A 26,044-nucleotide genomic window follows, 5' to 3' on the forward strand; every position below is an offset into this window, starting at 1 on the left:
TTACGAAGGTTTTGCGGAAGTTTGTCGTCGTATCGGCACTCGTTTCGTGATAGACAGACTCAAAACCACCAATGCTATTCTCAAGGATGACGAAAACAGAACACTCTGACGTTCAGCAGCATGCTAGCAGTGAGATATCTCGGGCCGCTTAACTTAGTTGAGCCTAGGCGGTGTGTTCCGAAGAACGAGCCCTCAATGCTATCAAGGCTGCCTTTATTGCTTTTTGCCATGGAACGTATCCGAGCTTTTCCACAGCCCGCGAAGCTAATTAGATAGCGTGGAACACCGAAGGAGCGCAAAGTGCGGCTGTCGCCGAAGAACAGCGTGTGCAGAGGCGCGCTAATTAGATGGCGGATGCTCGCTCCACGCAAACCGGACCGCACACTCGTCATGCGCCATCAAGAGGGCGTACGTGCGCTTTAGCGCTCGAAGCGCGAGCTTGCACGAGTCGGTCGCGACGAACGGCGGCAGCGCGCAAAACGCCGATGTCTGCAGAAACGTTCTGCGGACGCAGTGCGAATAAGTGACGCCCGCTGCGCGCGGTTGCACTGCGGCCGCCCTAAAGCGCCGAAGCGGCACATTCAGTGGACACACCGCCCCACCCTCCTTCCAGTCCTTCTCCTTGCTCTGCAGCACTCGCTATATGGCACTAGTCTTGTTATCGGGATATGCTAGGCTCGGTCACGTGAGCGTCAACCGTTCTTGTTGCCTGCCCTCGCATGCGAAAATGTGTTGGCGGAAGCTTGAGCGTGCCGAGAGCTCCTCAGACAGGAAACGTAGAAGACCTAACATACCGTGCCTGATTGAGCTAGTTGTCGGTTCGATAATATGGTTAGTGAAGCACTAGAGGACAAGGGTACGTCTTTTAAGGAGCCCACCCAGAGCCGCCGAAGGTTGCCGATCGAAGCGACCATCAGGAAGATGAAAGAACGTGGGGAGAGGGCGTGAACCGCGATTAAATAAAGAAGGGAAGTAAGAGGAGGAAATGGAGGGGCGCTAATGTGGGGAGAAAACTAAAATCAAGAGAAATAAGAAAATGATGGACAATTTAGCGAGGTTAGTCCAATTGCTAATTAGCTACTCTAGCACTTTCGTTTTCAGTTCGGTTCGAAGCTCGGTTTTCTAGGTCAAGCAGCATCAGACAAAACAGCAACCTCCCACGGTGGGCAGGTTGTGATGATGTCACAAGGTGACTGTGGCTAGGCGGCTCACCTGCCACCTTGGGCCGCCTAGAGCAGGTTGCCCACAACCGGGTCGGCAAACAGCGGGTTCTCGCAGACAAAGGCTAAGCGGCTGAGTTGAAGTTTTTGCGCTAACGCACTAAGAGAGGCCGTAATTCCCTAGCAGCACGAAATGTCGTCAGAACGTCACGGCTATGTTTCCCAATGTTGTGCAACGTACTCCAGCGTTCCAGCAACGGGCCCGTAAGCTAGTAAAAATAACACACTGCCTGCTAACATTGAAGCCACATTCTCAAAATTTGGTTACGATGACATACCGTCTGCGATCTCAGGAAGAGCATCGAACACCGATGCATGTAGCGTTTAACGTTCCAAATGAACATTGTTTTAACCAAGCCGTGTTAACTTTATTATTAAGTTTGGATTATTAACCCATTAGGGACCAACTAAAATCTGACGCAGGGATTTTCTCCATTTTTAGGCCATAATGCTCCCTTATAAAGAAAAACAGATTATTGAAATCTCGTCACGATTGCATCATTCATTCAGAAGTTACACAGGTGTACTTTTTATAGTGCGCTGGGTCCTTCTCATCGCACATGTGGCTACTTCGCTCCACTCCTATCTCTTCGCGAGAATTTTGATAATGTGTCCCTCATTTTTACGCAGGGTGATATAACACTTCTTCAAGTCCCTCATGAATCTTTTCTGACTATACTGGTGCCGCATTCACTCTAACTTTAGCAGGAATCTTTCTCCTTTTCAAAGAAGCATCTGACACGATTGAGCCAGAGTGTCTGCGAACCACGGGTTGCTGCTTGTCAAGGCGTAGTAATGACGAGGAGTAACGTTCTCGCCACAGCAGGAATAGTCAGCAGGCTCGTCTCTAGCAATTTGCGTGATTGTTCAGGCGTTGACCATTGCAAAGTTGAGCTTTCGTGTTAACAGCCACCCCAACTTTTTGTCCCTGATGCAGATGTAGCAGCAGTTGACGGCTTAATCCGAAAGATCGACACCTGCCATACTACTGCTGTAAAAGGAAAGGAGTTTTGGCTTACAAAAGTGCTGCTTTTCGTGCGCTCTAGCCAACCACCGCTTTAGAAAACATGTAGGCTCAATACTACCATCGTTTCAGGCCATAGTGACTGATATGTTGTTTGGTTTATTGGGGTTCAACGTTCCAAAGCGACTCAGGCTATGAGGGACGCACTACTATATTGTCTTTAGACTTCGATAAAAGCACGTAACCTACATTATTGAAGCAAGAACCAATTTTTCCTGGCTGCTTCTATTCCGTTGCTTTCTTTGGGCCGAGTAGACACTTCCTAAATCTGTTATGGCGAACGGTTCCTATAGCCTGAAATTCCTTCCAATGGAGCGTTAGAAAAATGTCTTCAGTGGTAAAAAAATTGCCGAAAAAGATGAAATGGTCACTAAGCATTCAAATGACCTCAGGCAACGACAGGACAACACACGCTTTCAAAGGTTTCCTTTCCCAGCTCAAGGACTTTCCACAGTAGGTGTGAAATGCATAACAGTAACCGTCTGCACTGCAGTAAATCCAGTTCTTACAACCAAAACTTTATTATAACCAATTAAAACCACACCATCGTTATATTCAGGGTAGCTATCGACAAGTAAAACAGCCTCTGAGGTCTCGCTCAGCAGACAAAGTAGTTTTTTTTTCGAAGAATTGCAAGGAACCATAAGATCTACTACCTGGACTAGATAGGTGCCGTTGTGCACACAGGAAGACCCAAACAGTCACAGAATGTTCACGAGGCCTCCTACTACTGTTTGATTGCACAGCATATTTGAGTCTTGTATCTCGTCGGGTACCCTAGTCACACGGGCAGTCTATAACCGCGGTTATCTCGAGTCATGGTTCGCCGTTGTCACACAGCTCGCCACTATTCTCGGTTACAGCAACCAACGGCCCCTTGGCTGCAACGAACAAGTTGACGCGATGATCGGTATAGCGAAGCGACATTTGCAAGTATCTTACAACGCAGTGTCGAGAGTGCCGTCCGTCGGCGCCATCCGGTGACAGCACTGCGTCCATCGCCGCGCCTCCCGCAAGCCGACCGTGCCAAGGCAGTGTCGCTACGGTGGAGCCTTGGCACGAGCATCATAAAACCGTGCTAAACTTCATTGTTCTCGTAAACAGTAAGCCCTGGGATAAGGAATGTAAAAAATGAATCCTCTTTGAGGATCGCTGACCTGTACCGAGTTGCTGGTAGGAGTAATAACTGCGATAGTTTTATATTCACAGCCGCGTAGCAGCTACCGCCGGTGCAGTGCGGCTTACGCGATCTGCTTGCAGGCCAGCTCGGCTGCTAAGGCATAGTTGAAATCGATCCTATATCTTCCTTTTAATATGTGAAAATAAAGTTGTCAACAAGGCAGTACCATGAATAGACCATTTACTGTAGCGCTGGTTACTTCAAAAGCGCAATCCGCTGTGACTTCGACGCGAAACAAATAAGGCCTACAGACCACTAGGAAGAAGCACACCAGAGCGCTGTCATCCGCCGCGCATGCGGGTGACACCATTGCTGTAAGCTCATGGAATCCGATACTGCGAGCGTTGCGAACGTGTCACCTACTTTAACGATGCGGCCGGGACCGGACATTTTCGACGTTACGGCGCTAGAATGCGCAGCTGGAGCATCGCGGGACGGTGCTGCAGTACGCTGTGGCAGCACCGTCAGTCGGTACTCGAAGGCTGCATAAAAGTGCCGTCGGACGGCACTCCACACACTGCCTAATTTAATGACTTGCACTACAAACGTGATTTAGTGCAAAACAAATACGTTGTTGACGCGGGCCAGCTCGTGTGCTTTTCACACTCAGACGCCTGCGAGCACTGTTCGTCTGCAGAAGCCGCCATCTTCTCGGTTAACAACGCGAACCGAAGTCGCCGAGCTCGGTTCGCGATAACAGTGGTTAGTGGCGTTAGCGCGGTTTGGTCCGCCCTGTGAACGGCACTAACCACAGTTAGCGAAAACCGCGGTTACCTTAACCGCGTTTAAGTGCGTCCGGGTGACAAGGGTATTAAAACTTGGTGTATATTGCAGGTTTTATACCAGAAGAATGAAATGTCTTAATATTAGTAAGACGCTACCTGTGCAATTCAGGTCAAGACAAGATTGAAGTCATCCCGTCAATCGAGACGTGTAAATAAAGAATAAGGCACGTTTGTCTAACCGCAACAATACCGGCGCAACACTTAGTTGATGGTTGGCACTGGGAAAATGAAGCGACCTGCCGAATAGGTGCGGTTATAGCAATTACAAGCATGCTTAGAGTCGAACGAGGGCAGTAGTCAGCTCCCAGCAGCTGGCACGCGCCAACTACAAGCGATTCTTGGGGTGGTGCCCGTGGCATTGAGATGCTTTCTTGTCTAATTTCGCGGTTGCCACGTTAGTAATTAAACTCGAAAATAACGTTTCCTGAACTCCCTGCGTATTTTTATAGTTCGATTGTTCCGGTTAAAGACGTGGAAGAATAGAAAGCACTCGGTTAAAATTGAAACCTGATTTAGGCCTAAGTCGAAGCAGACCCTAGCCTCCCAATGCGATTTTTTTGCCAGCATTATATAAAAATACACGTTCAGGATCGAACTGAATTCGAGTCCCGTTGCACATATGCCTCCTCAACTGGCGGGGGTATGCGATCAGTAGATGAACCGGTATTATTTCTTCGTGACGGAATCATTTCTAAGATATGGGAATTGAAATGGTATACGTCTGTTTGAAACCACCATTTAAGCACAATGTTGTTTAGTGTGTAGGTTCTAGAAATAGCAGGGGGCAGTTATAAGTGGCGTTGGAAAGAAAAAAATTGCGGGTCATGAATACCTTCTTTTGCAACAGGGAAACAAGAAGTGGATGTCTAAAAGGCCGAACGGAGAGACTAAAATGCAAAAATCAGGGGGCACTTTGTTGACCTAAAGTGCGGTGAGGCGAAAGCCTTAAGCGTGGTGTTGCTGCTTGTGTCACTGATGTGTGGTTAAGGTGTTAAGCTTCGCCTCTAAGAGCGGAACGCGACAGTCTTGCAACGCTGCCAGGGAGTTCATTGAACGCCATCGCCCGTTCGGCTCTACGCCTTGCTCGTCGGTAAATTGGTTTTTGAGGAAAGGAAATGTATCTGTCTCTCATACGTCGGTGGACACCTAAACAACGTTGTAACGGGAAGGGAGGAAGATGGGAATGAACGAAGACACCGTATTCACTAGACGTGCCTGTGTTCATTCCGATCCATTGAGCTGGCATGGCGGAGTGGTAGCGTGCTCGTCTCGCACTCCGGAGACCGGGGTTCGATTCCCGAGCTCGGCCAATTTCTTACTCGGTTTTATTTATTTATATGGTATTAACTAAACTCTGTCCCAATTACTTGGAGCATCACTATGCGATCCCTTCAATTGGTTGCATGGTTACTAGCCAAAGTACAATTGGCCCCGTTTGAAATTGGCGCACTGTGACGTCACGACCGTTTCGATCAATTGAAAAGCGTGACATTTCTGTCGACAACCCCTGCTTACAACGATGAGGCATTAAAGGCTTCCGCCTTAATAGTCTTTAAGTTATGCGCCCACTCTAGTATCGTACAAGATGTGGAGGTGCTATAGGACGGTACCGGATTTTTTCCCATGAACATACAGTGGGCTACATCAGGAACATACAGCGGGATAATAAGAAACAAAAAAGAGTTCTCTAATTACCGCCCAGAGCGTTTGCTACCAGTTATGAAAAAAAGTATGAAAAAATCATCTGTATTCAGTGATTTCTTTCGTGGTAAACACAATATATTGCCAGCACACCAGTTTGGCTTCGTCAAAACATATCAACGGAATTGTCTCTTCTGACCCAGAAAATTTCATAATCCACTAATTAAAAGAAAGAAAAGTAACATTAGGAGCGCATACTGACTTTGTCGACGAAATTCATCACAGTACTCTTTTAACAAAATTAGAACACTTTGGTTTTGCGAGGCATTTTTTTTTGTACTGCTCTAATAATTTTTTGAACGCAGAACGCAACGCGTCTCTGTCAGTGAAGAACAGTCTGCGCTCGAAGCATAACAGCAGCTGCGCCACAGGGCAGTATCCCCTTTAATATATATTTTAACTATATAACGCAGGCATGCGAAAATGTCTTTTTTTGTAAGCTATGCGTTTACCAGCTTTCTGATTCTGTAATGAGAATAGCAGGTCGAGAAAGCAGGAAATAGTGCGCTGAGCAAACTGTCAGAATTTCAAAAACAGCGGCAGCGCTTGAGCTAGTTGTTTAGCCACGTTTAGATCGTGAAAGCGCTCAAGAAGACAGGGACACAGAAAACAAACTGGAAGAGAAACGCCAAGAGCATAAATTTCCATTCTTAGAATGAAATAAAATCAGCTGGAAGTAAGTGCACTTCATGTCCATCTCTTTCCGTGTCCTTGTCTTCTCGAGCACTTTGAAGATGTAAAGATGTCAGAGTTTATCGGAAATGCCAATTGATTGTAGTGAACCAGCACTAAGGCTTGCAATCTCGAAAAAACTCGTTGTCTGAGTGCCTGAAGCCAGATAGACCTGCTGAATTAAAATAAATATTGACGCGACTTGCGCCGCGCCACGGTTCCAACTCCCGGCGGCGTGAAGAGACCAGCTTCGCTGGCCACTGCGAAAGAGTACTACGTGCCACTGCAATCAATCATGCCACCTGTTTAACTGCCAGTCTCTCGAGCTGTGCATTGCACGGCGTCGTCTTCGTCAACTTCCATCCGTGCGTAATAGGTCCAGAACACACCGCTGTCGCAGTGCCCTCTTAAGATGCGTTAAGCGGTCCCAAAGTTTTACAGTGCGCTACCACTAAGGTTCTCAATCACCGATTTTGCCGATACCTGCCTCCAGCCTGAACTTGAAATCCTATCCTCGAACCGAAAGGAAATGAAACGCAACGCGCTTGCGCACATACTTCGCACTTGGCGAAGCAAGTTACATTAGGTCTAAATTTTTTGTTTGCAAGCGTGATACATTCGGTTCTTTTGGTTGTTTCTGTCTGTTTGCAAATACGACATTTTGCTTGGTTTCTCTCTACCTAAAGCTGCATTTTTGTTGCAAAATAAATTTCAGTTGACAACAAGTGTCTAACTGTGTTCCTATTGCAGTTGTGCATCAAAATCCACCCATTACTTCTACAACTCAGCAAGTTTTTTTGCTTGAGTAAGTGAATAGAGAGCTGCGATAATGTTTGCACTGTTGTTTAGGTTTTTCTTCCCGGTTATATCGCTCTTGGTTTCACTCGGTGCACGCTGAAATCAACATGCAGCTGAAGGGAGCTTCATGAGGAATACTTCCGGTGTGAGCGACTGCTGAAGTTTTTTCGCCCCCTTTCTTCGGATGTAGCATGCGACGGCGGGTCTCTGCACTTTCTTCTTTTCTGTGTGTGCACTTTCGCCAGACTACATTCCGGAGGGCAGGGCCCACCAGAACAGAAAAGCTCGGATGAGGCGAACGTCGCCGACGCCGGGCTTTCCGCAGAGGAGCCGCGTAATAGAGGGAGCCGAGGCGCGCGTATTGCGTCTGTTTAGTTTTCTTCTCTCGTTTTTTGTCCCTGTCGTCGGTCTGCCTAGCGAATGCCTCAGAGAATGCAGGAGCTCGCTGTCATGGCAACGGGCAGCTGCCTGCTCTGGCTTCGCCTTCCAGCGTTGCCATGACAACAGGTGCCAGAGACCGCTCGGCACTGCGCGTCGCCACTTGCTCCGTGTCTTCAGTCACTCACGCTTCTGTTCATTTGTTTCCTTTCTGTGTCTGGAAGGCATTTGAACGATCTGGGCCTCGCGAGTTTCGCGGAACTGCGCGAGTCTACCATTGCGAAGCAAAGACAAAAGTGCGCTCACGAAAAGAAAAAAATAACACTAACGTAGATACAGCTTGAGTTAAGTCCAGATTGCAAGGCATGGTATAAGAAAAGCACGTGATGCGCTTTGCAAACAACGCATCTTCTAGTGCGCACACTGCAAACTTAATATATGAGCGCTCGTGAGGAAATGGTTTTAGTGTGAAAGCAATAATCCGGAGGTTCAGAGCCTAGCAAAATCGTCTCTTTTCGATCTATGTCCGCAGGTTCAGAGCCTAGCAAAAAGAAAACCCATGAGTATCCACGACTGCCAGTCGAACCCACGGGGGCGCGAACACATCAGCTTCAAAAGCCGCTGTGTGAGACCACTAGGCTATCGCCGCTGTTTTTTTTTTATTACATGGAAATCAATCACGCTGAGCGGCCAAATGTTTTACTTACACATATGCTATTACGCATTGCAGACACACATTCTCATGTCTCTATACACTGTACTGCACCTGCACATCATAATGGCAGGACACATACACATGTGTCAAGAACCGGCAACCACTCGGGCGGCCGGTCCTGCGCAGCATAAACCCCTCCCTGCCCTTCCCCCGCGCACCAAGGCGCACTGTTCACTGAGCAGAAACTTAGATGAACGAGCTTTTTCTGAGTGTCGATCTATTATGCGGCTCTTCTATACGGTAAAATGTCCAATCAGCATTAACAAACCGCATGGAATCCCGGGGTCTTTCAATACAGGCAAGAACCTTATAATGTACGGTGATACTTCAATCCCCTTTACGATCGTCCGCTGAAGTATATCTCAGAAAAACACTGCATCATGACACCACACAAAGCAGTGATCGATTGTCTCTGGTTGGCCGCACAGGTGACAGTTCACCGACCATGGGATAAAAGTACCCTTGGCGCGAAGCCACGTCTTGACGGATAGAATCGAAGTGTGGAGTTTGAAAAAAAAAAAATCTTTTGCAGCTGACTGAACATACATCCGCTGAACTCGCTTGAATACACTAAGTCCATAAAACCAAGGCAAGGTTGCTCATACGCGGGCATAGGGAATAGAGATTCTATTAGCACTTTAGTCATCTGCCTTCTTGACAGGTCGAATAAAAATTGCAACAAGGAGCGAACAGTCAGGAAAGCAAAGGTATCAGCAATCTCCTTCAAAAACCCCGGAAAGTTCCCTCACGGCCATGACCAGTCTAAGCAAACAGATAAGGCAGACGACAACTCAGCCGTCTTCATAAGCACCGCTAGCAGAGAGAGAGAGAAAACGTTTAATTAGAATTGGCTAAATCGCACGACACGGGTGGTAGGGGCCCCTACTACAGAGCTCCGCTAGTGGCAGCTGACTTGCATACTAGCTGGATGATCCAGGCTTGCTAGTCCAGGTTGCCGCTGGTCAGGGCCTCGTCCGACTGCTCGTGTGTCGGGTGTGGCACTATTAACGTTTTTCCCGGTTTCTTCATATATTCCCAAAATGTAAGGTAGAGCGCGGGGCTTTGCCCGCACCAACGACAGTAACTTGGGCACTGGGTGGGTCTGAACTTGCGTAAAACGTGAAGACTTAGATATGTGTTTGTTTGTATTCTCCTCCAGTCGGTGGCATCCAAGGTAGTTTTTTATGCGGCGGCGAGACATGTCTTCTTTTTGGCTTAAGGCGTTCTAGCCTGTCGCCATACGGTCCTAGGAGGAGGGTGGGGTAGGGATTCATCTGGTTTGTGAGAGCTCGGGCTAGATCACTCGCTACCTTGTTTCTGGCTAGACCTTCATGACCAGGTGTTCATGTTATTCTCTGTGAGTGTCAGAGTGCACTTAATAGTGTGCTCGAGCTTCCGTGATGTTTTCCAGCATGGTAGTCTGTGCAGGCTTGTTGGGAGTTCGTCATTATATGCGATTACTTTCACTGTTGGTCTTGAGTCTTGATGGTGATGGCTATGGCCAGTGATTCTGCTTCCGCCGGATCTTTGGCATAGAATGAAGCCCTGATGACTGGCCACTTCTGGTTGTCGACCAATGCAATCGCGAACCTGCCTGGCTCGGCGTAGGCCCCGATATCCACGTATAGCGCTTCCAGTTCTTTTGATAGTTTTTTTTTGCCAGTGCTTTGACTCTGGCTCTCCTTCCACCCTTCGCCGTTCGTGGTGCATGTGCCTGGGTGTCGGGTTTTCATAGATCTTCTCTCTTGCAGGTGTCGAAACTTGGGACTTGCTCTCATCAGTTCGTAGTACCTGCCATAGCGCCAGTCTCACCAGGATAGCCCTACCCGCCTGTGTTGTGGTTAGGCGTTTTTTTTACCCTCTAGAACCACTTCCCTGAGCTCTCCGAAGGTGTTGTGTACACCGACTGCCCAAAGACTTTCCGTTTATGTCGCTGATGGGATATAGGCTCCTCTTATGATGGTAGCAATGACCCTTCTCTCAACGATTCCGATCTCTTGATAGGTTAGCCTGTAGGTAATCTTGCTTACGACTAGTGATTGTACTGGGCGGAGGGTGTCTTTCTTCCTCATCCTGGTCCTATACGAGGTCACCCTTCTAATCGTTCTTGATATTTGATTGACCGTAGCCTTGAGAGCTTCAAGATTCAAGTTTCAAGTTTATCTTATTTACATCATAGATGTGGGTAGGCCCGGGTAAAAGTGATCGCAGATCACTTGAGGGACTCCTGGACCCCCGGGCAGCCCTTTGATTGTATATTCCGCTCTCAATCTTCTTTATAACCAGAGCCTTATATAAAATAGCCTTGCGGCAGCGAAACCAGAGAAGGCCTTCACCTTGAGTCATGGTAATGTCGGGACACCCATGTCCTGCTTTCTCTCGCGTTTTAAAGCCTCCGAAAACAAAGAAGCAGGGTTGGTCATCTGCTGAGACGAGCCCTAAGGTCCTAATTAGCAGTTAAACATTCATAACACGTTGTTACGGTTCTTGACGGTTCTGCCTAACCTCGTACCCAGGGCTTTGCAGACAAAAACTAGCAAACAAAAACAATTCATAACCCACTATACGCATGGGTTTCTCTTCCCGCTTCGGTGTTGGGTGATCTAGCCTTTGTCATGCGGTCACTGTCTCTCATCACCTGCTGTTGTAGTTCTGACGATGCAGTCCTCAATAAGTGGTATGGCGGGAGGACCAGATCCATTAGAGTGGAAGCGATTGTTAACAGCCACCTTTTGTGAAAATGCAACGCACAGCGCGCACTCCTCGCTCGGTCTCAAGTGATGAATCCATGTTCCAAGCGTCGGTATTTGTTGCATGCGCTGCTAGATAGCTTTTGTCAGCGCCCCCTACCTCCCTTTCTGGGGCAGCCCCATGCAGAACTAACCCTACCAACGCAGTACTGACGTGATGAAATTCCTGGCAGTTTACAATGCTCGCCGTTCCCTGTCTCTCTTTTTTGAAAGAGCCACTGACGCACTGCGTCTCCTTAGGGGTGGACTTGTAGAAAGCTTCTGATCAGGCGGAGGTTGCAGCCTCAATGAAGGCTACGGGGTGAACCTAACAAGGTACTAATTGAGCGCACCGTTACAGTGCACCAGCCTACCTTCAATTGAGGAAAGCTGTGGAAATAAAACTGACAGCGGAAAGGAGAGGAGCGCGCGGGCTAAGGAACAAGCAGGACCTAATGATACCTTAACAGAAATTAAGAAAAATAAATGTACATGGCAGCGGAGTACAGATAACCGGTTATGAACGAAGTGGAATCCGAGATATGGCAAAAGTCGCTAGGCATGACAGGTAGTGGTGTAGAATAAGGAAGTTTACAGGGATTGCGTTCTCGCAGCTTGCGCAGGTCTCTGTCATGAAACGAACTACGCCACCCGACTTGCGATGACGATATCGAGCCAACCACTTAAGCATTATAATGCTTCTTGTCTCTGATATGAGGCACACCGGCCAGTTTTCACTGCATTCGCAGCCGTACAAGTTTCCACTGCAGCCAGTTAAATGGATACTTGCTAAAAGAAACGCAAAAATCACAAAAATTCCTTCGCTTCAGCTTCGCCCGTGAAAACAGCAGCGTGTAAATGTAAATGCGTCCGCGATTGTTATAGGTTTGGTTTATTGGGGTTTAACGTCCCAAAGCGACTGAGGCTATGAGAGACGCCGTAGTGGAGGGCTCCGGAAATTTCGGCCACCTGGGGTTCTTTAACGTGCACTGACATCGCACGATTGTTATAGGAGCCGGAGAACTGAACACGGGGTAGTGAGCCACGGAATGGGTGTCACGTAGCAATTGTCACGCGAAACATGCATGAGAGATCATTTCCGGCTATGGAGCACACTCGTCAGAAAGCCCTGTAACATTTGAGAATAAACTCGTTTTGATAAAGAGTGCGGCTCATGACCCACGTTATCACGTGCAGACGTTCTTGAAATTGCGCTCTCCCTTGCTGGCTTGCATTATCATTAGTTTGCAAGTCCACATAGGAATTTGGAGAGCGGCAAATACGTTCGCGTACTTCCTTTTGAGCTCGGGCAGACCACCATGGACCAGCTGCTGCTATTTAACGCTTCATCGACAGACAAGTGCGCATATCAGCCGATGCCTGCAGACACGTTGCCACCGTGGTACTGTCTTCATATTCCTTGGCTGCCAGGATCGCAATCTGCGACAGCCAACACTGCCTCCTTCGAATGCTACTAAATAGAGCCCGACCAAAAGATCAGAACGTTTAGTGAGATCGGCGGCACTGCCGAAATGGATCGGCCTCTATGTCTCTGCTTCTTAACTGCGCAGGTACTGAACTGTCGTAACCTTAATTATACTAAGCGCTCCAGTTACCGCGCTCAGGTCATGCTGTCAGGCCCACGGCAAGTTTTACTTATTTTCTATTACTGTTCACGCATGCTACTGAAAATCTTATTGCTCTCTGCAGGTGGAAACGAATCCCACACCTTCCACGCCCACTCCAGTTGATACTTGGGATATACTTGCCGCACTTCAGTCGTTACAGTCCGAGTAGCCAACGGTACTTGAGGAATTAGGCTCTATCAGGTAAACTCTCGCTGATCATGAGAAAACATTCCTCAGAACCAAACACCAGGCTTGCGAAGACTGAGTAAGACTTCCAATCGCTTTCTGATCTGATGTCAAAAGTGAATGACATGCAAAAATATTGCTGCTAATTCATCTGCAAAGTATCTACACTGACTGCCCGCACTGATGACCTTGAAAACCGGTCTCGGCAAACCAGATTGCGGTTCGACGGGTTCAGAGATATAGAAAATGAAAGCTAGAGGGAATCAAACAAGCTGGTTTTGAACTCTGCCAGGATAATCTAAGTGCGACTATCGAAAGTCATTACATTGAACCAGCGCATCGGCTACGCATTTGGAAAGAAAAAGAAACGCACAGTAATTGTAAAATATTCTCATTTGAATCGAAATAATCAATTTAATGGCCACGCAATAGGCTGTAATCCAGTGAATACACAGTGAAAAATTTTCCCCTTTAATTTGACTTGCCCAAAAGCGCCTACCTGAATTCCCCAAATCTCACAAATTTTCGTGCGAATTCTGCGACGATAGATTAGTTTCGGTAGATACAACTTACATTACAGGTAATTTCAACAAGCAATAGACTGTAAAAATGCGAAATATACTGTCGCTTTCTAATGCACCGCGTATAAACGAAAACAAAACTAAAATCGTGCTATTCGGGCCGAAAACAATGCGCTCATTTCACACGACGATATTATGATAAATTCGCATCGCATAGAGATCGGGCCAGAACAGATGCGCATTCGAAGAGCATGCAGGCAAAGCAACCCCTGCAGTGGACATAGTTAGCCGAAGTAGCGAAATTTTGTCGAGCCACAGCGCAGAGGGCAATCGCTTTTTCGAAATTCTAGAAACTAGCATAACCGTTAGTAACAACCGGCTACAAATCTCTAATTGCAACCAGCGCCTAACTCAAATGGTTAAAAGGTTAATTATCGGAAATTAGTTAACCAGCTTGCTAGTGAAGATAATTCACTGGTTTTCTGTTGTCCACCAACCCTGGCAATGTCATGCCATGACAGCCATATTTTTAGCACAAAAATCCTATTTTTGAAAGAAAATTACTTGGTTTTCCCTGAAACAGACGGCATCGATACTGTAGATAGTTTCAAATGTCTTGGCGTAATTTTCGCCTGCCACATATCTTGGGACGATCAATTAAACTCTTTTCATCATTGCTTTAGCAGGCTGAATAAAACATCGTCTATCAACGCGAACCAAATAACTTATGTATAACTAGGTGTTTTACTGTGATTGCAACTACAGCCAATACGTATTTGGAAGCACAGCGCCCCAGCGCCCCCTCGCTCGCAAAGCATTCATCTCTTGCAGAAAAAACACATTTATGAGGTTCACAATGCCCCCCTACCAATCAGACTGCTCAACTTTTTCACAATGCTAAAGAAATCAGCATAGACAGCTTACATAAATACGAACTGAGTGCGAAGTTTACATGATAAATAACATAAAACCGCAGTCGTTTACGACTTTTTGGAAACATAGGAAAACATTTTCCACCCTACCCCACTACACATGCAGAAAGTTGGTTAGTTCCTACTCCTCATCTTAATACTGGTCAATATCGCTTAACCGACGCTACCCTCTCTTTTGAACGCCAAGAAATTATGGGATTTTGATTTATTTTCTTCTTCTACCGGAATCTCTGCATTGTGCGTAGCGCTCAGTTTTGAACGCACCCTCATGCTATTCAGTGGTTTGTATTGTCCATGGAAATTCTTTTGGCTAAAAACACAATTTTTTGCCCGGTTATGTGACATTTTACTCACTGTACCAATTCTGTGTATGTAACCCAAACGAAGCGCGCCTCCTTCATCCCTCCAGGAATAAAAGACTTAGCGAGCTGCTCACAAGAGCATCCCAAGTTGACTCCAGAGCCACTAAAACAGAGGGACAGTCTAAAAGGAAGATGACCTGGGATAAATTGGAGGGAATATTTAAAAGAACAATCCCAAGCGGAATAAACTCCGCTAGAAATATCGGTGTGTACTTCGGGACAAAAACTGTAAAGCACCAGCAGAGAGACTGAAAAAAATTCAACTACTGCCTTCTAGACGGTCGGAGACGCATCAGTAGCGACTGCAGTGTGGTGCGGGAAATTCTCGAGGTGATCAGAGTGAACACTAGTTAGTAACCTGGCAGTAAGGAAGGTGCCTGGATGAGAAAATATGATCAAAAAATATATGCACAGTGGACGCTGCGTAACCAACAGGATGTATAAAACTGGGATTCTCACCAATTTTCTATTAAATGTTCTCAGCAAAAACAACTTGAGGGAGGCGGAACCTTGGTGTATGACAAGTGAGAAAGGGGGCCGGCTGGGAAAAAATAGGTTTAGCCACACCAGAAATACACTCAAATGACCTCAAGAAAGTTCTAGCGGCTAGGAGACGGATACAGGAGTTAAGATCCGGAATACGAGCCTCGAGGTACAGAACTGCGGTGGAAACTGATTGAAGGAGACCTAAGCGGAGGCGCAATGCGCGCCTATATTTGAAGGAACCAGAAACGTAGATGCAGCAAAATTCCAGACTGGGTCTGACATTGCATATGGAAACAAGTAGAACCGCGCCTCGCCGTATTACAAATTTCTTATTATTCGTTGTGGCCTACCAAGTTTACGCTCGCTTTTCTCAACGTTGCATTGAAGTGAGGCCGCCATTTCATGCTAGCGTCGTAATTAAAGCCTACAGACTTCAAAGATTCCACCTGTTGTATGTTGTCTGAGAGATAGTGTAACGAGACATATAAGGGCTTGTTGGTTTGAAAAACTAGCATACTACTTTTGTGTACATTTAAAAAGAAATTATTGTTATCCAGCTAGACCTCAAGTGCATTGAGTGTAAACCTGGAGCTATCTTAACAGTGCATGAATATCTTTTTTCAGAGGCGAAGAACATTTTGTCATCTAGATATACATAAGCAGTAAGATTAGGGTAAACAGCAGTACCGCACACCAATATATTGAAATGGTTGGTGAAAGCACAGGACACTATGACACATCGCTGGACTGAAAATTGGTGTCCGAGGTAAAGGAGCGGCAACTGCAAAAGAATTGCGAACCTTTTAAACATTCACAGATCTATGCAGAAATGTAGAACGGTGGACCTATTAGTGAGAACTTCTTGAGTACAATCGAATGTTGAACACGGTCGTAGGGCCTTGGCAATCTCGAGCGTCACAAACGCTGACGCTTCGTTGTTCCATTGTTCGTTGCCTCGCGTGCAAGAGGACCGGAGCTGGAACCATGGTGCCGCGAAATTCTCCACCGGGTTAAAAACAGAAACTCCGCGTGTCGATGGACTAGCACAACCAGGCTTGGGGTGCGGCCTGATCTGATCGGTGACCAGAACCGACAACGCAGTCCCTCACCAGAGCAGGAGTTGGCCACCCTGGTGTAGTACTTGGCCACAACCTTTTATGAACAAACCAATTAACCCTTGGCCCTCAGTCCCCAGTGGCTGCGGAGAAGCGACCAAGGCGGCGGTCAGACCTGTGGCGCAGCGAAGGGTGCTAAGAATCAATGCCTCCGGACAGGCCGCCACTGGAAACTGAGGCTGCGCTGGCAACGTTTAACGCAAGAACCCTATATAGTGAGGCTAGCCTAGGGGTGCTGACCTAGAACTAGCGGATATTATATGAAATGTCACAGGGCTTAGGCAAGATAACCGCTCGTCCTTAAGGGTAGTGGAGTGGATTCGAAGAGAAGGCAAGTGTAGCAGTGGGCGCCAGAAAGTTAGCTGGGCGGATGAGATTAAGAAGTTTGCGGGGATACGGTGGCTGCAGCTTCCAAATGATAGGGTTAATTGGAGATACATGGGAGAGGCCTTTGCCCTGCAGTGGGCGTAGTCAGGCTGATGATGATGATGATGTGCTCAACTCTTCCTATTACCTTTACCAGATTTGAAGTTAAAGCTATCGGCCGAATGTTATCAATGTCGAATCCTTTCTGAGGGTCTCTTAAGAGTAATATTACTTTCACCACCTTTCGGATGTGCGAGAGCCATTTAGTTTCTAAATATTTATTGACCAGATCGGGAAGCTCATGAGTGAAGTCTTGTGCTAAAATCTTCAGCATGCCGACCGTGACACCGTAATAACCTAGAAACGGCTATTGCATCGAAGAAACTATAGTTAGGAGTTTGAGTTCCTAACATAAACATAATCTGAGCAGCGGTAAGGGTTGAGTAAAGGAGCTCTGCGCTGCTGCTGGAAACGTAACGCAAACCCTTCTGCAATCCTTTTTAGATCATCTTTTGCCTGCTGTGAAGACCGCACTGTCGAACTGAATAACTTCAAGGTTCGGGAGCTCCTATTTCATTTCATTAAACGATACAATGCCTTCCTATTGTTTGGGTTTCAGAAGTATGCATTTAAATTTTGAATATGGTCATCCTATGCTCCGGAAATAGTTTTTTAAGCTAGGCGGATTAAAATGTGTATTTCATCCAATTTGCTTGGCTCTGGATGCAAGAAACACTCCCACATGCTCTCCTGTGGCATCACAGCAGACTGGACGCTGAACTGGGAACTCTCAGTAGCGTTAAGCATTGAGAAAAACACCCACTCTGTCGGCCCTACATGAACGTAGATGAGATGTAAGGTAGAAGCGAAACGAAGCTTTGTAAGTGGCATGATTAACTAGTTTTCGGGCAGAACCATTATCTCGGACTGGACTCACCGAGATAGGGAAAGTAATTGGAAAGTGGTCACCAGATGTACTACAGTAGACTGTGGAGCCTGCCCTATGACCTGCCCGTCTTGCTGCCAAGGATATATCCATGATTGACTGCGAATTTCTACGCATGAAAGTTATCGCCCGAGCATAGCAGCAGTGCACACAATCTGCCGTAATGCGTGCCCATAACAGCTGTTCACATGTCACAGAAGTTACCCAAGCAAGATGATGCGAGTTGAAAGCCTCTGTAACGATGACTTTATTAGAGTTACCACGTAATCTGTCTGACAGCCTGTTCTGCATGCACCTACTGTGTATGTTAGCTACTGTAACAGTGGTACATTTCGGTAATGCGATGTCTACTGCTAAAATCTCACAGTATGGATGCATTATTTTTTTACCTACTCTTGCCCGGTGTCACCGTTTTTTTATTTTATTTATTTCATTATGCAGATCATCTTACAGATCCAAGCAGAACAAATACATGTTAGATAACACAGATACACGGGCAACAAGTAAAATAAAAAGAAAAACTAAAACTAAAAATAAGAATGAAAATAAAAAATAAAAGATATCAGGGTCAATAACCCGCCGTCCATAACATTTATGCAATCCGCTCGGAAAACAAGAAATTTCTTTAAAGAAAGTGACTTAACGGAGGAGAGCCAAGTTTCATGCATGAACACTATGTCTGGGTTATGAGTAGATAGGAGTAGTTCTAAATCTGGAAGATACAATAGAGCGGCAGTTCTACTAGAGAACCTTTACACCTGCCATAGTTACTGCTCGAAAATGGCGTCAGTAACAGCCTCTTCTAGCATATCCGATTTGGGCGAGACTTTGAAAGGCCCTTGTTTAGTTTTGACCCGGGGAAGGGAGCACTTGGAGGGTGAAGTACAAGCACAATTCTTCTGCGTAGCGCATGTCATTTTCACATCATTAATGCAAACGCTGTTGCGTGAAAGGCTGACAGTGGCGCTGATGAAAGGCGGCACATAACGGCACTAGAGGTGATGAGTTTCCATTTAAACATTAACCACACGTTCCAAGTGAAGCGGATACTATAGACATTAAAGGCTGAGGTGGATAAGCTGCCTGAATAGCAACAGTATCAGAAAACGCCAGAGTAAAGGTGCTGAGCATACGCTCGACCATAACACAAAGAGCTTTTTCAGCTGTTGTCACGATTGAGACAGACAATGTGGCCTCGAGGTCAGGAGTAGAGGAATGCACAAGGCTGGGGAAGTGCGACTTTTTCGGTCAAGGAGTGCATAACCGTCGGCTGGGGAGCAGCGATTCTGTTGAATTATTTGTAATAAACTTTGATCCAGAGACCGTTATTCACAGCTGGCATCATAAGCGTAGTGGTCGTTGCTGCATAGACAAGAGCTGGGCTTCCTAGCGGCGCAGCTATCAGAAAAGTGACCTTCACCACACACACGGTATCTAATCGCCGACTCACACACTCTGCCATTGTGTTCAAAGCGCCAACAGTTGGTACACTACAGGAGGCGAGGGTGCAGGGAGTCCACGCGATAGACAATGAGCAAAATTTTCATATCAGAGGCATATGCTCGATCAGCAAAAGCCGTTATACAAATAACCCCAGCTCCTGCGTCCTGAAATTCCTCAATCACTTCTTGAATAGTAGCTGACGGGTCCACTCCACGCACAATACCTTCAGTGCTGGCAGGCTGTCCTGAAATGATGACCTTGGCAGGAGTAGATTTGAATGTAGTGCATTGTAGCAGATCCGAGGCACAATCAATCTGGGCTGATTTGCACTACCTCGCCACCCGGAAGGCCGCACTTCAGATATATCTAGATAGCGTTTCGTCGAACTCTGGAGTTGCATGTGGATTGTTTTTGGGTTCTTCATTTTGAGCGTTCCATGGTGCATTGGTACGAGCGCCACCGGAATCTATCGGCTCCATTTTTTCCCAAATGAATTTAGAGGCAAGCTTTCGACTGGAACGCTGGTGAACCAAACTGCTGAGCCTCCCCCCCGGAGAGGTGAAAGACATACCCGCGAATAACGCGACGGCGACTTCACATTACTCAAGCCTGCAGACCTAGCCTAAACCTTGGCCAAAACCCCCCGATCGGGGGACGACCTCACTGGAAGAAACACAAGGCACCACCAGGAAGCGAAGTGGGCAGGAAGAGAACTTGACGGTAGGTGTAGTGCCCAAAGCGACGTCCGTTGACAGTCGTTCCTCCTTTATTGACATGTTCTTTCGGGTGCGCCACAAGGAACTGTGCTTGGCCCCTTAATCTTCCTAGATTACATTAACGATCTGCGTTGTTCAGTGACCTTGGCCTTCTGCCTTTTCGCGGATGACTGTGCTGTACCGCTCTGTAAGTAACTCATTCAATGCTTCTGCCCTCCAAAATGACCTAGTTTGCATGCAACCATGGAGTGCTATGTGTCTTGTGTCCCTGAATATCACTAAGGCTGTACTAATTTCTCTCCACCGCCATCGGAACGACACACTTCCTTCTTACAATATTAACGACAGTGCAATTGTTCTAGCCAAGTCTTTCAAGTACCTTGGCGTTCACCTCTTTAAGGACGTAAAGTCATCACGCTACGTAAACCGCATCTTTTATTACTGTAACCGAACCGTTGGATACTTCCGCTGTAACCTGCCCATGGGTCCTTCTGTAAAACTACTAGCTTGCAAATGCCTTGTGTGACCTAAACTCGAATATACCAGCGCTATCTTTGATCCACACCAATCCAACCTTACTAAAGCTCATTAATCTGTTCAGAATCGTCTCTCTCCGTTCATTGTATAGAACTACTCGCACTACTGAAGCATCTCCACCACGAAATTCCAGTTACAAATTTTCCTCTCATTTCTGGCTACCCAATTTCGCGCCACTTCCTCTACCAGAAGTTTTCTTATAGATCGCCCCATGAGATTCAGCTCATTCAAGAAATGAATCAAACACCCCGCACAGACCATCCTAACAGCGTCATGCAGTCACGTGCCCGCGCAACTGCGTTTCAGGAGTCATTCTGCGCTCTCGACAGCAAACAGGGCACTCATCCGCGACCCCGTTTGGTTCAAAACACTGCCATCACAGCCGTTTACCACAAGCCTGCCATAATTTATGACCGTGCACGCGCCCCTGTACTCTCATGTAATGTCTCACATCGGGAGCTTTGAGGTGCCAATAAATAAAAATAAATAAATAAATGTATAACTAGATAAATAAATAAATAAATAAATAAATAAATAAATAAATAAATAAATAAATAAATAAATAAATAAATAAATAAATAAATAAATATCCTCGAATGAGCCTCAATCTGTGAACCGCCTGAATAACTACCGCCATCCGGCAGGTCGATGCGGGAATTTTCAGTAACAGCACATTACGACTCGGGAAAAACTCCTTTTTACAACCATCACTGCAAAAAAAAAATATAGAGGTGATCTGCTTGAAGCAATTTGTTTTCGTTTCGTGTTGATAACAGCCAGCCGCCGCCGCGGTGTCTCAGTGGTTATGGTGCTCGGCTACTGACCCGAAAGACGCGGGTTCGATCCCGGCCGCGGCGGCTGAATTTCGATGGAGGCGAAATTCTAGAGGCCCTTGTACTGTGCGATGTCAGTGCACGTTAAAGAACCCCAGGTGGTCGAAATTTCCGGAGCCCTTCACTACGGCGTCTCTCGTAGCCTGAGTTGCTTTGGGACCTTAAACCCCATAAAAAAAATAACAGCGAGCCACTACAGAGCCGCCAAATCACTGAGCAAGGCTTTGCGATTAGGTATCAGGAAAGGGTGTTCTGTGCATGCTGCAATCGTTTTCAACTCTGTGGTTAACCAAACTTTCCAATTGTCAGTGCGAACGTATGAGCGCCGACATAACAGATACACGCAGCACAAGGCGCGTGAACTCGCGGTTCGTATCGGTTAACTAAAGAGGCGAACGTCCCAGGTGTTGTTTTCGTATTTCGCATTGTTTCACGGCCGAAAAAAAAACAAGCAATCTGACCCTGCAGGTGAGCAAGCTGCGACACTAAATCATTGTTTACAGCATTTAGCACGTGTCCTATTGTAATTTTTTCCAAACCCTGCAGGAAAAAAAAATGAACAAATAAGCACGTAAGAGAGGCATATTGAAAAGCTTCCACAGCTGTTGTCAGTTGCCACCATGGCATACCAAGTTTGCGTAAAAACTATCGGGAAGTGACCCGTTACGAGCTGCACAGGAGACGTTGTCGCGGACAGGCATTTCGCATTAGCGGGAACACAATGTCATCGGACTGTCTCACGTTGTGTGGGCTCCCCCCCCCCCCCCCCCGCATTTGCCTTTTGTTCAGCAGTCTTGAAGTGCTCTATGACGAGGCGTTCTTTTTTTCGTTCAGAGAATAATTCTCAACACGAATCAAATACGCAGACCGCGAAGCTGTTTCGCTTCCATTGTACTTGTAAAGACACCTGCCTAAACATTCAGGGCAGAGTACAGAGCTGAAAAGTATGCCGAAATAAGGCATTTCATTTTTTTCAACCCAGCCAAGAGCTGACGACCTTCGTGAAGGGAGTCTTTCTTTTATAAATTTTTGCAGTCATTTTGTGCATGATTGAAAGCTTGAAAGCAGTGGGGGAGGAGCCTACCAACTGAAGCTGTCTCACAGCAAAGCATGGGGTACAGGCGACATTTTTGGCTCAGTAGCAGAAAGAACACGAAATCATTCAAGGATTTGAGAAAGAAGTGCGCTAACTCAGATTTTTCTTCGTACGCGCAGCATTACAATGGTCCAATATTTATTCAACATCCAAAAATGACTTTTGTCTGAACAAGGTAAGGCCGGGGTCAACGGGAGTTGTTTTTCGTGTATATTTGAAATTTTTTACTTCTCCTTGTATTTGGTCATTACTTTATATGGGCTCCTTATGAGGAGAAACGTAACGTTTATTCAGCACAATTGTAAGTCGCCTTTTCTTATGATTATTCAATAAGAGCAACGTCAGGAATAGAGTCAACAAGCACATCCCATTTCTTTTATATATATATATATATATATATATATATATATATATATATATATATATAGGTTGCGAGAGCATGAAGTACTTGACTGCTTATAGGAGTATATAGCGAAGTATACGCTTCCTTAAAGGAAACATATTTATTGAACTCGACGTTTAGATCGGAAGACCGATCTCAGTGGCAGAGCGTTCGCTTTGCATTTGAAAGGCCCCGGGTTCGATCCCCGGCACCTCCATGTGTGATTTTTTGTATGATTTCTTTTTGTTACCTAGAACCCACACCACACAATGTGATCTCAGCGATAAAGCAGGCCTACGTCAGGGGGTGTAGCTCAGTGGTAGAGCGTTCGCTTTGCATGTGAAAGGCCCCGGGTTCGATCCCCGGTACCTCCATGTGTGATTTTTTTGTATGATTTCTTTTTGTTACCTAGAACCCACACGACACAATGTGATCTAAGCGATAAAGCAGGTGTACGTCAGGGGGCGTAGCTCCACTGTGAAACGAAAGAAACTGTACCGTGCTTTGTGCGATGTAGTTTTCCCCGTGCCCTTGTACAGGGCCTTGTACAGTGGAGGCCCAGGCAAAGATGTTTTAAAGAGAGTGTAAAAAATGCAGGTGCCGCCAGGTACAAAAACCTTCTTTTTTAAGCTGCACACCGTAACCTTACCGGTTAAAAAATTTTTAGAGGGAAAGAAATTATTTTTACCCTGGGGATCTCACTGTTTGATTTGCAGGAAGCCGGAAACAATAGACCATGTTTTTTTAGACTGTTGGGAAGGGGTTTATTTTTGGGATGTGTTGCAGCGAACCTTAAAGAAAGAATTTCCGCTAGACCCGTACGGCATTCGGTACTTATCTGTTGAAAATGAGGATGGGGTGCCTTTCGACTTAATAATGCTGACAGGCCTCCACTGTATATGGCGCTCCAGAATGGCAGGCTACCATTGTGACCGAGACGCAAGACCTGCCAGGATTTACGTTCGCGAAAATATGGACATGTTTCTGGCCATTCAGAAGGCCGCTGCGGACCCTCCGGAGTGGCTCTCAAAACTAGAGGCGCTCTGTACATTGCCTGAATTTTAATTCGACGAAGCCAGATTCATGCTGGCTGACCACGAGTCGTATGTACATAGCGTTTATTGTGTTTTGTTGATTTTTTGTTTTGTCCAATTTTCTTTGCAAAAGCCAGGCAATGAAGAAAAAAAAGACAAAGTGTAGCTCAGTGGTAGAGCGTTCGCTTTGCATGTGAAAGGCCCCGGGTTCGATCCCCGGCACCTCCACGTGTAATTTTTTGTATTATTTCTTTTTGTTACCTAGAACCCACACCAAACAATGTGATCTCAGCGATAAAGCAGGTGTATGTCAGGGGGTGTAGCTCAGTGGTAGAGCGTTCGCTTTGCATGTGGAAGGCCCCGGGTTCGATCCCTGGCACCTCCATGTGTGATTTTTTGTATTATTTCTGTTACCTAGAACCCACACCACACAATGTGATCTCAGCGATAAACCAGGTGTATGTCGGGGGGTGTAGCTCAGTGGTAGAGCGTTCGCTTTGCATGTGAAAGGCCCCGGGTTCGATCCCCGGCACCTCCATGTTCTTTTTTGGACCTTTCTTAACGTCTTTATTTTATTCAAGATGTTTGCCCGTAGGCATAATTAAAAAAAATATACATATATGAATGATCTTGTAAATACGTGCACTGCAGCCCAATACGTACTAAAAGCTGATGATGCTAGCATATTTTTTTCTGCCTCAGACTGTATGTGCCTTAGCAACGTAGCATACTCTGCTCTTGAAATCCTTCGGCCATGATCTGATACGAACCAGTTAGAAGTAAATACTAATAAAACTAATCAAACTTTTCAGACCGAAATCAAAACGCATTGGTCGAAGCGCAGATCTTATGTACGGCAGCACAAAAATTGAAATAGTAGCCAGTATTAAAATTCTTGGGGTCACGTTTTTGCAAAACATGCTCTGGAATATCCATGTCGATTCCGTTTGCGCTAAACTGTCAAGTGTTGTTAGGGTGCTGTCAAGATGTAGAACAATACTACCGTTTGGCGTAAAAAGTTATCTATGATTCTCTTTTTTTTTCACTCATGTTTTTTATTGCTTTTTGGTATGGGGTTCTACTACTGCAACTGACTTAGAAAAGGCGTCCGTCCTCCAAAAGAAGATACTTAGCATTTTTTTGGCGTCGCATGTCATGCTGATACTAATGTTCTGTTTTTTTTTTTAAACTCTGGTGATGATTTTTTTAATTCTTTTAAGGTCAGGAAATTTAACATCTCTTGACCATATTGCTTCAGTGACTTTAATTACTTTTAATCAACAGCGAAAAGGTTTAGTTTGTACCCATGAACTTTCGTACAGTCAGGTGCTGCGTTTTTTAGACCGTAAGCTTATGTTCTGCCGAGACCATTTCTGCTGGATGTACTCCCCCAGAGCCAACAAAGAGTCGCTCAGCTCGGCACAGTTGCTCGGCACATTCCAAGGTGGTAAAAAGAGCTATAGCCTCACTTTGCTTGGATACTGCTCTTCAAAAATCTTGCCCTCAAAAAATTCAGCAGAGTTTAAATGATCAGGATTCGCGACTCTCAACAGCAGGCTTCCGTGGACCGGTCAATTCAGCTCTCTGAAACCCTCATGCAGAAACAAAAAGGCGCCCGCAAAAGAACTGAACCCCCTTCCTCAAAGCCGGTGGTTGTCCCTTATGTCCACCAACTCTCCCACAACCTGAAAAAAAGTGGCTGGCAGGCACCATGTGCCCTTGATGTTCTCTGTACCCAACAACCTGCCAAAGCTTTGCACTCACATCACTGGTTGTGCCGGCGGGGGCTGCAACAAGAAGCATGGGAACGCCTATGTTAAATGTGCCACAGGTGTGGTTTACCGCATCCCCATCTCTTGTGGGGCTTGATACGTTGGCCAAATTGGCCGCTGCATTAGTCACCGGCCACGGGAACATGCTAATACCGTATAAAATAAGGACTCAAATGCGAACCTCGTGCGGCACCTTGCTACGTGTGGCAGCACGTGTAGGGCAAGATTTTAGAAGACCACGTTTCTGGGCAAGAGCGGGAATAATACGGCTAGGCTCCTTCTAGAGGCTTATTACATCAAAAAGTTGTCCGAGCGTTGTGTGAGTGACACATCTTTTCACGTGTATTCTGCTGAATGTGCTTTTTAGACTCGTTTTTTTAATAACTTGTTGCTAGACTGCTGTGCCTTTCCTGCCCTGTCTACGCGCATGCTCGCCGTTTCCTTTTTATACGTTTTGCAGGACCGCACTAATAAACAGTTGGTAGTA

At 46.2% G+C, this 26,044-nt stretch overlaps 4 non-coding genes across 4 annotated transcripts; all 4 read left to right on the forward strand.

Moving 5' to 3' along the window:
* Positions 1–23,053: 23,053 nt before the first annotated feature.
* TRNAA-UGC (transfer RNA alanine (anticodon UGC)) lies at positions 23,054–23,125 on the forward strand. The gene has a single exon. It is a non-coding gene; the product is annotated as a tRNA-Ala (tRNA).
* An 814-nt stretch (positions 23,126–23,939) lies between these two features.
* On the forward strand, positions 23,940–24,013 carry TRNAA-UGC (transfer RNA alanine (anticodon UGC)). The gene has a single exon. It is a non-coding gene; the product is annotated as a tRNA-Ala (tRNA).
* Positions 24,014–24,098: 85 nt separating this feature from the next.
* TRNAA-UGC (transfer RNA alanine (anticodon UGC)) lies at positions 24,099–24,170 on the forward strand. The gene has a single exon. It is a non-coding gene; the product is annotated as a tRNA-Ala (tRNA).
* Positions 24,171–24,251: 81 nt separating this feature from the next.
* Positions 24,252–24,323, forward strand: TRNAA-UGC (transfer RNA alanine (anticodon UGC)). The gene has a single exon. It is a non-coding gene; the product is annotated as a tRNA-Ala (tRNA).
* The last annotated feature ends 1,721 nt before the right edge of the window (positions 24,324–26,044 follow it).

This window comes from Amblyomma mixtum, chromosome 3 (assembly GCF_055824585.1).
Source record: "Amblyomma mixtum isolate Tamu chromosome 3, ASM5582458v1, whole genome shotgun sequence".
NCBI classification, from domain to species: domain Eukaryota; kingdom Metazoa; phylum Arthropoda; class Arachnida; order Ixodida; family Ixodidae; genus Amblyomma; species Amblyomma mixtum.